Source organism: Tetrao urogallus, assembly GCF_951394365.1.
Source record: "Tetrao urogallus genome assembly, chromosome: 4".
Classification (NCBI taxonomy): Eukaryota; Metazoa; Chordata; class Aves; order Galliformes; family Phasianidae; genus Tetrao; species Tetrao urogallus.
The window spans coordinates 3,402,117-3,415,745 of NC_136817.1; positions in this window are offsets into that span (position 1 = coordinate 3,402,117).

Consider the following 13,629-nt stretch of genomic DNA (forward strand, 5'->3'; position numbering starts at 1 on the left):
GATGACTGTAAAGGTGACCATAAGAGGTGCTGCTTATTACACCTGAATGTCTCTGAATTTTTTCAACAATTAAAAAAAAAATCAAATGAATACAATAGTAGCTTATTGAAGGAACATATCAAAAGGGTAAACAATTGAATTTATATCCAAATGAGAAAAGAAACTTGCAAGTTAAATGGAGGACTAAAATGAAGCAAGACAGGTAATACTTTGGTATGAAACTTGCAGAAAGTACAAAAACTAATAATAAAAATGGTTTTCAAAGACAGAAGTAGGATGACTGAAAAGTCAGTGGATCCAGTAAACTACCAAGATACAAAAGGAACACTAAAGAAAGGTGAGATCACTGCAGAAAAGATAAGTGAATCTTTTCATCAGTGCTCAGTATGGAGAAGGTCAGAAAGGTTCACTACTTCACAAGGGATGAGATGGAGAAGCTATTCCAAAAGAAGGAAAGTGTCAATAGAAGAGGTTTTAGCACAGATTAATAAATCAAGCAGTAGCAATTGTCAGGATTAGGTAATTCGTGCAAGAGCAAAGGAAACTCCAGTATGAAGCTACTGAGTTTCAAACTGAGATATATAAACTATTGCTTGAATCAGACATTGTGACAAGAAAAATAAAAGAATGAAGAGATATAACTCTTGAGAAAGGATACCTATAATGAATAAAAGGGCTACAGACTATTATACTGGCTATCCTATCAGGAAAACAGGTAGGAATTATGACAGAGACCAGAATGCACTGATATAAAATATTCACAAAAAATTCCACATGGATTTTATACCCAAAAATCCCACAAAAACTACCAGTTTATATATAAAAAGTTGATGAGCATTAATTAATTGAGATCATTCACTCGGATTTACAGAAGGCTACTGCCAATGTTACTTCCCAAAGACTCTTGCAGAAGCTATGCTTACTCAAGATAAAACAAGAGTCTCTCCTACTAATAACTAATTAAAAGATAAGAAATCCAAGAGAATAAATGTCTGTTTATTTGTTGAGGTGTCTGTGCCATAGATACTTTTCTGGTGACTATTGCTGCACTTCAGCCATTCAGGAAGAGGTTTTGTTACCAGTGAGTAGAAATGTTTGATTTCCTCAATTCATGCATGTAGGGCATGAGATGGAGACGAGAGCCTCATGATGACTTCCTTTTCAGAAAGCTGAATTATACTGGATTCAATTCAAAGGAATCTACTTGATGTTTTCAATCTATGGAATGAGGTACTACCTCCTTCATTACACTCCAGGAGTCACAGCTTCTAAATTCTCTAAGTTTCATGCCAATTTTTCCAATGTGTAAGCTATTTGAGAAAAAGAAGAGTTAAGTTTGCAGTTTTAGAGCGCGCTAGTATTTCACATTAATTCTTCACGTAGACAGTTTTAGCTTACCATAAATTGAGTCAGTACAGCATTACCTTCACTATTTATGTCCTCTAGGTAAACAAAAAGCACAAAACAAATGAAAAAAAAAAAACAAAAATAAAAATAAACCTTGTCATTTTTCACCAAGAGAAAACAATCACTCAAAATTCCGTGAAACATATGAAAGTATTTTGCCAATAGTAAACTAAAAGCCAAATGTGAATTTCAGAAATAAAATTGATTTGGAAAATATCACTTGCAGTATTATAAAATCATAGAACAGTTTGGGTTGGAAGAGACCTCTGAGATCATCAAGTTCAAATCCCTCTGCTATAGGCAAGGACACCTCCCTCTAGATCAGGTTGCCCACAGCCTCATCCAGCCTGGACTAGAATGCCTCCAGGGAGGGGCATCCACAACTTCCTGGGCAACCTGTTCCAGTGTCTCACCACTCTCACAGTAAAATATTTCTTCCTGATATCTAGTCTAAATAGCCTCTTCCAGTTTAAAGCCATTTCCTCTTGTCCTGTTTCTGCATGCCCTTCTAAAAAGTCCCTTCCCCAGCTTTCTTGTAGGCTCTCTTGAAAGCCGCTGTAAGGTCCCCTCAGAGCCTTCTCTTCTCCAAGCTGAAGAGTCTCAGATCTCTCAGCCAGTCCTCGTAGGTGCAGTGCTCCAGCCCCTCTGATCATCTTCATGGACCTCCTCTGGACCCAATCCAACATCTCCATGTCCTTCTTGTGTTGGGGGCTCCAGAACTAGAAGCACTATTCCAACTGGGGTCTCATGAAAGCAGAGTAGGGGGAAAGAATCACCTCCATCGACATGCTGGTCACACTTCTCTTGACGCAAACCAGGATATGGTTGGCCTTCTTGGCTGCAAATGCACATTGCCAGCTCACACTGAATCTTTCATCAACTGACACCCCGAATTCCTTCTCCTCGGGGCTCCTTTCAAGCCATTCTCTGCTCAACCTGTGCCTGTGCTTGGGATCACCCTGACCCAGGTGCAGGACCTTGCACATGGCCTTATTGAACTTCATGAGGTTGGCACGGTCCCACCTCTCCAGCCTGTTCAGGTCTGTCTGCGTGACATCCCTTCCCTCTAGTGTGTCAGTTACATCACTCAGCTTGATGCCATCTGTAAACTTGCTAAGAGTGCACTTGATCCCCGTATCCATGTCACCTACAAAGATGTTAAATAACACTGGTCCCAACACCAATCCCTGAGGAATGCCACTCATCACCAGTCTCCACTAAGACACTGAGCCATTGACTGCAACTCTGAGAGCTCCCATTCAGCCAATTCCTTATCAAGTGAATGGTTCATCCACTTTGCACAAGTCCGGATAGATGACATCAGTTGCTCTTCCTTTAACCACTGACACTCTAACTACATCAGAAAAGGCCACCAAGTTTGTCAGGCATGAATTGCCCTTGCTGAAGCTTTGTTGGTTATCACCAGTCACTGCATCTTTATTCTCCAATTGCATTAGTAGGAAGATCCATGATCTTGCCAGGCACAGAGGTGAGACTAACTGACCTGTAGTTTCTTGGATCTTCCTTTTTCCCTTCTTGTTAATGGGGGTTATGTTTCCCCTTTTCCAAGATTCACTAGACTCCACGACCTTTCAAATACAATGGATAAGGGCTTGGCAACTTCATCTGCCAGTTCCCTCTGATTCTGAGGATCAATCTCATCAAATCCCACGGACTTGTGCTCCTTCAGGTTGTGATAGCACATATTCTTCTGAAAATGATGTTTTTGATATTATAATCTCCAAATAACCTTCACAGTGTCTCTTAGACATGACAGCAAAGTACTTCAAATTATATAGTATGTTTTCGGTGATAAAAGTTTGCAAATATGTTTCCAACTCTTTCACTCTCAAGTGATTCTGGAAAGCTTATAATTATGCAGAGCAAGCAAATGACAGTGGAATATTATTTCTAACAACATAATACTATTTCCATTACTTTTAATAGTAGAATTTTGAGCTTCTCTTCTTCATTGTTTGACCCAAACTGTTCTTTCTTTATTCCATTTCTTTCATTTCTTGTTTTCCATTACATGCATCCTTTTTAGATCAGCTATATCAATATGAGTTCATACTCCTGCTCATTTCATTTGTTATTTTTAAGTTAATCCAGTAACAAAAGCAGTATGGAAAAAGCTCTTATGCACACTGGTAAAAAGCTACCATGGCTATTGATTGGTTAATTTCCAGAATTTTATAGGGTCCTTTTACAAAACAATCCTGTCAAGCCTTTCTGTTAATTTAATTATAAATGCATCTACTGGAATAATATATAGTGCTGTTTTCAACCCAGTGTTTATTCTGTTCAAATTGCAATTAGTATCAAGGTAACAAGCAGCACTGTCAAATCCCAAAGGTAAACACTCTGTACTGTACAGATAAACGTACTGAAGATGACAGTCAAATTTTATTGAAGCAGGGAAAAAAACACCCCTTGCATTCTCCTGACAAACAATTTTGACAGAATAAGAAAAATTTCTTCTAAAAAAGCTTTGCAAAAATACAGATACATAAATTAAAGAGAAATACAACATCTCAACAAAGAGAAAAATACCCATGGTATCTTACTTTTATCCCTAAAGCCCTGATAGTCTAAACTTAGCAGAGAAATCAGCATGTACTATACTACTGTAGAAAAGATTACTATGATTCATAAACATGAAATACATCACAATAAACTCAATAGGCTTTTTTTTCTGAGTTTCTGTAATAAGCTGTTATGAACAATGATAGAGAGGAGATTAGAGACAGTAGATTTTTCTTAAATTTGAATTATCATATATTTGATTTATGTTGCTCAAGTGGCTTCTAACATTTATCAGGTTATAGCTTGTTTGCTTGATGGAATATAAACAAACTCCTGATTACAAAACTTCAAAAATACTGTGCGCCATGTGGTGACCTAGATAACATCAGGCTGTAGTTCAAATGCAAATCTGAATTGTTCACTTGGGGTGATTTGAAGTGGATTAACTTTTCTAAGTGTGATAATTACTCTGTTATTTACACAGCACAGAATGTGCCAGTGCAAGCTAGGGATGGTGACTTGATGTAGTTGGAGTGAAGGGAGCAAGGATTTCATAGGTAAGGAAGCATTTTCATTTTATGTATATATAAAATGATTAAAACAAGAATTTTCCACATATAAAGGCATCCTCAGGACAAAAGCCAACAAATAAATCATCTAGCTACTTGATCACGTCTTCACTGTATTTCTTAAGTGCCCTATTCCTACACGCAACTAAAAAGAAGGAAAAATAGGAATAATGACCCTTTACATATGACTGATAACATGTTTACCAAAATCATTCAGAAATATTTGCATAATAGTAAGATTTTGCTGTAAGGAAAGTATAAAAATCACTGCAGCAAACAATGCAGCTCAAGTCTAATTAGGTAGAAGGCAAGCAGAAACGTCAATGAAGAGTTTTGTTTCTTTTTTGAGCAGGTTATTTTGCTGTCTATACTTCTATATTTTTCTGTTTATAGTTGGATTTCCTGGATCAATGTTTATTCTGCTCTGGGCTGTTTATGACACTGCTTTACAAGAATTTAAAAACATTATCTCATTTATAATACAATATAAAAGAATACATAAAAATGCTCATGTATCTTGGGGTGGGGTTTTGTATTTAAAATAAAAGTCTGCAAATAATAATAAAATCTAAAGCAACATTAAGAAAATGTCTCTTAAATATCATGTTCTACATTGCTGGAGCTCAGCTACATAATTTGGTTATGACTGCAGGATAGAGTTTCACAGAGTTTCAGCTGCAAAACTGATTCTTAGTCATGCAAAGGACTAATGCTACTCCCTCAAGAAAAAAAGGAACAGGCTCATTTTAGTCCTCTATTAACTGTATTAGAGAATTTTATGTGGATTTTAAGTTTTATGCAAGCAAGCTCAGTGAAACCTTCCCAAATTAATTTACTACAGTTTTGTTAGAAGAGGACAGAAATTTGCCCTATGAGTGGCTTCCACAATATCAATATGAGATAGAGCACATAACTATCCAATTAATTACATATCTTGTTACTAAAACATGCCCTTTTATAAGTCTTTATTGATTTATTTACTTTTTGATTAGGAAGATGAAAAATGGATTACAGAGCATGAGTTTAATAAGGACTAAAAGGAAGTTTTCCAGCCCTAGGATAATTTCATTCTAATCTTTGTTATCTACTGCTTGCTATTTTGCTTTAGTAATTCCATATTTTATATTCACTTAATACCTTTGTTGTATATCTCTAGAAGATAATCACTACTAAATCACCAAAGAAAGAAGAAAACAATACATTCATCTCCCTCACATAATAATTATACCAAACCAAAACAAACAATAGAAAAATAAATACAACACAGCATACTATTCGGGACACCTTTCAGGATACAAAAGACTCTATAGGACTGGAAGTATGAAACAACTTAAAATAATACCAGGAAGCCTATTTTCTATGGTTAAAAAAAAAAAAAAAAAAAAAAAAAAAAAAAAAATCCTACCAGACATAAAGAGTTTGTAAAAAAATATTATCTTGGTCTTCGAAATAAAAGTTTTGTACATCTGAGCAATACTTGACATTAGTATTGCACTACACAGAACAGCCTTTGAAAGCAAAAGTAAATACAACAAGTTCTTGTTTTAACTGTGTCATTAGTTTGAAAAATATAAAGTGAAGATTATGCAGAAAATGAGTACTTGCTGTAGCCTGATGTTGCACAGAAGCAAGAGGTGAATAACTCTTACTGTTTCTTATCAATAAACATAAGCCCCTCACATGTAAAAAGATAATGTAAGTCTTCAATTTAAATAAAATTTTACTTAAATCAAACCCATTCTAACACCGAACAGTTGTAGATCTCCAGTAGAAATACTCAAGTGTTTGCAATAAGCCACATGAGAAGGCCTCCACTCCAACTATTGATCATAGTAGTTTTGTTTAATCATAATACTGAGCTGAATATATTTATTCTTAATATGAATGTGAAAGTATTTAGTGAATTTAACAAAGCAGCAAACAACTCCTTTGCTTCCATCATTCTAGAGCAATAAAATTACAAATGATTTCAGATTTCTGAAAGATACCTTTCAATAAACTCAATCCACAAAGAGGACTACGTAAAACTCAAAGCCACATGACAATGGGAATGCTTTAGAAAGTCCAAACATTACCTGCACTAATGGACACTAGATGGAAGAAGTTTAACCGTGTCTTGGAAATGAGAGAAAAATCGCAGAACAAGACAGGAAGCTAGCCAATAGCCAAGCCGAAAAGTTCTTTTTTATAAAGGTGTGGTAGACTCAGCTTTTGCAAGAAAAGGACATAGCTGTAGTAGGGAAAGACTGCAAATAAAGTGGTATACAATTACTTGAATAATTATTTTGTACCATGAGCACTTATTTTTTGTAAATGGAGTCAGTTCTTTCTTACTAGCAGATATACTTTCCTAACAGGAAGGAGCAAATGTTTGTCTGCTAGCTCGTTTGAACTCTGAAACAGGTACTCGCTTTTAAGATAACAGACATGTTTAATCCTGCCTAGTTTAAAATGTCTTTGGAATCTCTACTGAGTCTCACTAGCAGATGGTTTAGATGGAGCGGAGACCTGCCATTATTACTTCATAAAAAGCTACCAAAAAGAAATTCTTTTTTTTTTTTCCTTAAAGATCTGAGGTAATCGTGACTTAGTATGGTGTTTAAATTCAAAGGTAGTTTAGTAAATTAGTGATGAATTTTAGAAGTTCTCACATAGTAAACATTATCACCTTAATGTAAGTCATAACACTGCATCAACCTTTTTAATCAGAGTATGCTTGGGAACCATTTATAATCTCTGGCAACATGAAAGAGGTTAAAAAGGTTAGAACCATCTACCTTCTAACTGATTAGAAGCAGAAATATTAGACACTGAGAAAAAGTAAATTCCAATCAATTCATGTTAGAAATTTAAAAATAGGGCAATCGTCACAATTTTATTTCCAGAATATACTAAAATGTTTAGATAATTATTATGAACACAATCGCATTTACAATTTTACATTTACTCTGTAAATTACAAGACAACATTGAGACCTAATCAACTATCTTTCAGCATGCCTGTCTTTCCCAGTGTGGGTGGTCTCCTTCACCAGCATTGCTGGTTGTTTCCTTGAGACATTGGAAAACACTTGTGCAGAACATAAAAAACTTCCATTGAATCTTTCCTGCATAAGAAACCTTCCGAGCAAAAAAAATATATGCAGTACTCACTTTATAGACTAATTCAATGTGATTTCCATAACAAATCACAAATATTAGGTCCCCAAATTATACCTTTTACTGTTCTATCTCTAACAATAGTTTCTAGAACTGAATGAACTCTTGTTTTCAGTTTTCTCTGGAGAAAATTATCAAGAGGTGGCAACTACACTTCATGCTCTTCAGTATCCCTTAAGCATAACTCTCAGTCCATTTCTAACTCAGCTTTAGCCTTTCAACTCCCTGGTCACTTTGCAGTCTAACACACACTTATTTTTTTCTTTTTTCTCCAATAGACAAGACATTTATATTTGGGGAAATGCCTGGTGGAAAAAGCATCCTTACATTATGAATTCTAGCCATATAAAACACAAAGAAGAATTACTGATTGATTGAGGTAAGCAGTAGGTGAAAAGATTTACAAAGAACTGTGTCAACAACCTTCCCGTATTATCTTATCTCAGTTCAACCCATCCTTTACCTGATTTCTTCCAAACCATTTATTAGTTTCCTCTCAATCAAGTACATCCATCTTTTAAATACTTGTCTTGACAATAAAATGTTATGACTGTCATTTAAAATGACTTTTAGTAATAATTGCAACTTTAGCCCCTTGCCCAGAATATACAATATACAATTATGAAGTAAATATAAAATTCAAGGAAAAGAAGTTGGGAGATTTTCAGAGGGATATAGACTACACTTGAATCAATACGAGACATCGCTATGCACTGAGATCCAGTTGTTTACAGAGTGATAAAATCAGGTGTGTACTTAAATTATCTGAATCACCATTTTACACAGGTCCTACTACTGAGTGAGATGGGAAGAAATATTACTTATTTGATAGCATATATCTTTTTATTTGCTCAATATTCCTTCTTATCAGATATCAAATTCTACGTATTCATTTTCTTCTGTTTTAAAACTGAGTGGTTGCCTGCCATTAACAACTTAACTTCTTTACTTCTACTCAAGGTCAATACTATGCTACGTGCTTTATACAGTAGAGTAATTTTTGATTTAGTTCTGGCTTAATCATTTCTGTGTGTTGTGTTATAAAGCAGGGATTTCATATGTTCTACACAAAGATTATATTTTTATTTTTAGAATGACACTGTCTTATGCTTTACTTGATCTTGTTCAGTTCCTTTCTAAGAGTTAAAAGTTTCTGTACACATGAAATACTAAATTTTCTTTGCAACACTCCTTTATGTTACATGATGAGAAAAGTAGATTAATTTAAAACAATATGAATATTTTCCTTAAGTAAAAAGAGAGTTAAATCTTTCAAGTGACAAAAAAAAAAAAAAAAAAAAAAAAAAAAATTCTCAATATATGCAGTAAGTTCAATAGCAAAATATGGAACATTATCTCAGTTTCAGCGGCCAAAACAGAAAATAGAACTTTCTGCTTTTGTACTTCTTATAGTTTAGTGTTTGTCTCTGTCACACTGTGCACTGGAGTAAACATAATTTCATGGAGTAAATAATGTAATGGATAAATCACACACTTTGCGGAGTTTGTCAGAAAACGTTCTGGTCCTTGTACTGAATTGCCTGGCCAAAAACAGTGCTGTTTGGTTGAATTTCCAATAGATTAACGTTAGAAAACAGGAGACAAAAGAAAATGATATAAATGTTTCAGAAGTTTAGTAGCAAGTATAGTATTTGATAGTTACTTGACTTTCTTGGTCTACCATCTACTTCTACCTCATCTAAATTCAAGTGATGCTTGATTTCAAAAAAGGTAAGCAAAGAAAAAATGATGAAATATTTTCCCTACTGTCTTCCAGTATGTCATTCTTCTCAACAAGCAATCTAGTACAAACAACTGTTGTTGCAAGACACCATTAATACTCCCTTGTATAATCTGGAAATGAAGATCATATGAGATGAGACTCAATAAGCACCATCTGTGTTGTAAGTTGAACAGAAATGATCAAGTTTATGTACAAGTCAGATTGCTGCACAGATACAAAATTGTGTTTGAAGTAGTAAATCCTACTTGGAGCCATGATGTAGCACAACAGAGTGTGGAACAAAGCCAAAAAAAAAAAAAAAGAGACTGGAATTCTCTGTATAACAAGTCTGGATCTCCAAAATCATTAGCCTGAATAGTGATGTTTACTTAGAGGATACAGATCAGTTTCTCAAAAGTACTACCTAACACGTAGGAAGCCACCTGAATATGTTAAAATCTCAGCTTGAGGACTAGCAATCTCTAACGGAAAGGTCAGTTTACAAATGAGAGATTTTTTTTCCCTTATATACCAATAATGAATGAGCAAATTGTATTTCACGATTGTAGCTCAACTGGAACATGGAAATTAATTGTGCCAATCAGTCAGCAAGTAGTAACCTGTCACAAATGCCTGCACATATTAACTATGAAATGAGTCAAAAGAATAAATATTCAGTAGGAAAACCTTAGTGCATTGCAGATAGTTATATCTGCTTCCAGCAGCAGTCAGAGCACAGCTGCATTTGCTGTGCAAAACAGAGATGCAAGTCCAAAGCCAAAGTGGAATTAATTAAGCAAGGGTTGTAGGATCACCACAGGCTTATCCCAGCTTCACAAATGAGATGAAGCCCTCAATTCCTCCTGCTCACTGGCCAAAATAGATGTTCCTCAGCAGGCTGTGCTTGGAAAGATAGCTACGAAGGCATGTTATTTGGGTAACCTCTTACAATTAAACCACGGATTAATCTGCTTGTTAACTTTCGCCATCGAGAACAAACATTTTAAAATCCCACATATATTATTGCTGCCCACTGTAACCAGCTACAATAGCTAACTCCCTGGAAAAAATGTAAAAGTAGTCCTTTGTTTGAATTGACTATAAGGAATAGAATGGCTAGTGCAGCAGAATTTAAAAATTGGAAAATAGTTTTAGAGGAGGTAACTGAAGAAAAGCTAGTCTTTACCTTTCTGTGACTCTTTTTTTCTTTTACTAAGAGTAAGAGAGGAGTGTTTTGAAAAAGTTGTAATTTACGTGCATTTTATTACATATGATTACATGTAAATTATGTGTATCTTGTACATAAAATACTACTTTTCTGAAAGAATGGTCAGGCACTGGACTGGGCCGCCCAGGGAGGTGGTGTAGTCACCCACCCTAGAGGTGCTCAAGGAACGTTTGGGTTTTGTGTTCGGGGATATGGTTTAGTGAGAACTATTGGCGATAGGTGGATAGTTGGACTGGATAATCTTGTAGGTCTCTTCCAACCTTGGTGTTTCTGTGATTCTGTGAAGTCATTTTTGTCTTAAAGATGTTCTAGCAAACTAACACCTTTCATATAAGCTCTGAATTCTGTATTTCTGTTAATGGAGCAGCTCACCATATGTACCATTGCTGCTGAGAGGAGAAGTGTGGGTTCAGAAGAACCACCAGAAATAAATTCCTACTATCTTGAATATTACAGACACATTACATGAAATTAGCAGAAGAATAAATCCTTCTTGGAAAGGGGACAGGGAATGAGAATGCAGACACCATGGGAAGCACAAGTAGATAGGCTGAGGTTAAAGGCAATCTACTCAATGACTGATGAATGGCAGCAAACATCTCTAAGCATAAAAATAGTTTAGGACAGGCCTCAGGTAAGGGAGAGATCCATTTGAGCCAAGCATAATTTGTCCTGTTAAATAACTATTATTTTGCTGGTTTTTTGTTTTTTTTTTTTTTGTTTTTTTTTTTGTTTTTTTGTTTTTGTTTTTGTTTTGTTTTCTACTCATAATCTATCTTCCAGTCACATAGCCAAGACTATTATCATGATTTGTTTACTCACTTCTATTTTGCTAACTCTGAACAATAGATTGAACTTCAACAAACGCTGTGTAATCTAAATCCAGAAGAACTTGGACAAAAACTTACCTACCTGGATATTAAAAGGGAAGGCATTGAAAGTGTGAACAGTACAAATGGTGCAAGTAAGAAGAAGAATTTCATCAAGACATCTGGGACACAATGCCAAGTCATAGCAATCATTTCTGTAGGTAGGAAACATCTTTAACAAGGAAGCACAATAAATACTTTTACAAAAGGCCATCAGAAATCTATTAAAAAGAAACAACTAAGAAGGTGCAGTAAGTTATAAGATAAAAAGTCTGAAAGTTGGACTTTCTTTCTTTTATAGATTGATTTGAATGCTACAGTACCCCTGAAGAAGGAAAACAACAACAGAAAAAAACACTTCTGTGATAACAATCTCATCTAGTTTCACAAACGTGGCTCTCTTCTGTGTTATAACACAGCATGGAATACATGAAGTGCTTTGAGAGCAATCTGGTCTTATTCAAGTCAGTGGAAAATTTGAAAATATCTTTATTGGAGCCAAGATGAAAGCCTAAGTGCAGTTCCATCAATTTCAACAGGACCACTAATTGTCTGAAGCTATGCATGAGCATGAATCTTCAAAGAAGCAGGGCTTCGAAAAATTTGCTTCTGTGTATTTATTAGTTAAGAAGACAACAATGTTTTGAAGTGGGCTGCGATGCTGACAGGTGTTTGGAATGAAATTAAGAGCACTATTTCACTCTTGCTGAACATCACGTATGCGCAGTTTAACTGAAACGAGCCTTTTGGAACAGCAGGTATTGTTCCTCCTACTGTGAAGCAAATTAGACAACTAAAAGAAATAGCAGCATCCTGCAATAGAAACAGAGAACAATGAATGCTTGGGCTTTGTAACCTGGAACCTGAATGTGCAGAGAACCACCTCTCAAGATGAGGCTCTTATGCTTTCCAAACCTGTAGTACTCAAGGTTCTCAATTTTATAGAATGGAAACTACTCTAGCCTGTGAGAAGTTTCAGAAGATTTTTCTCCACAGCATGAGATTTCCTCAAGCATTCAGATCCTTCTCAGCTTGAAAAAGACAACTTAATTCCCTCTTTGCGCGGTTTATGAAGTCAAAGGCAGCATGGGAAGGCCCCACAGCCAAAATAGCAGGAATTTGAATATTCAGAATTGCAACCAGTTCTAAAATTCCCAAGGTTTTCTTTCAGAAATCTTGTGCCAGATTCACATGATTTGAGAAGTGAGATTTGCTTAAGTCATAACACTTTAAAAAAAAAAAAAAAAAAAAAAAAAAAAAAGAGAAAACAAAAAGAAACTACTGGATGTTATCACCTAGGTAAGAACTAGATGATAAAGAAAACAACTATGTCATATACTAAGATCAAAATTTAATGTATTTCAGGCTTAGGTCATATAAAATAAGAAGGCTTTTTTCTTATGTTGTCCCATAATTAGGCTGAAGTTGGTGACACAATAGCGGAGACTGAACATACACATCAGTGTTCTGTTACATTTTGTTGCCATTCGACATAGGGCAGCAGAGGGGCAGTTCTGACAAATAGGAATCTGATGTGGAAGTCAATATGAAGCAAAGGTGTGGAATTGAATTCCTCCATGGGAAAATAATGGCACCAATTGACACTGTTGAGCATTGATGGAAATCAGACAGAGGATGTGAGCACAGTGAGTTGATGGGTGGGGCATTTCAGCAGTGGTGACAGTGACAACGGGTCACCTCCACTGGTGCAGGTTTTGGGGTTTTTTTGTTTGTTTGTTTGTTTTTTACTAGTGGCACACTGCTTGTGAAATTGCACAGCTAATGGTGGTGTCTACGTTGACAAATACAGTTTCACAGCTGAGAATTTGCTCTCTCCAATAGCGTTATTGTGTTCTTTGTATCAGTTGTAGTTTCCATGGAAATAAATAGAAGACATAATTTTCAGAGAGGCCTACATATTTCTTTTCCCTCCTTTAGATGGCCATTACTATCTTTAATCTACTAGTTTTCATTTTTTTTTTTCCCTCATTAAATGCAGTGTCATTGCAGGCTAAGATTGTAGAAAAGTAACCATTTATTCACATTGTTTTTGTTCCTTTTCTGTTTTTCTTTTGTAGGGTTAGAAGAAATACAGCAAAATATTTCTTTATTACAGTCTATCCCATTCTATCTTTCTTTTCATTTATCA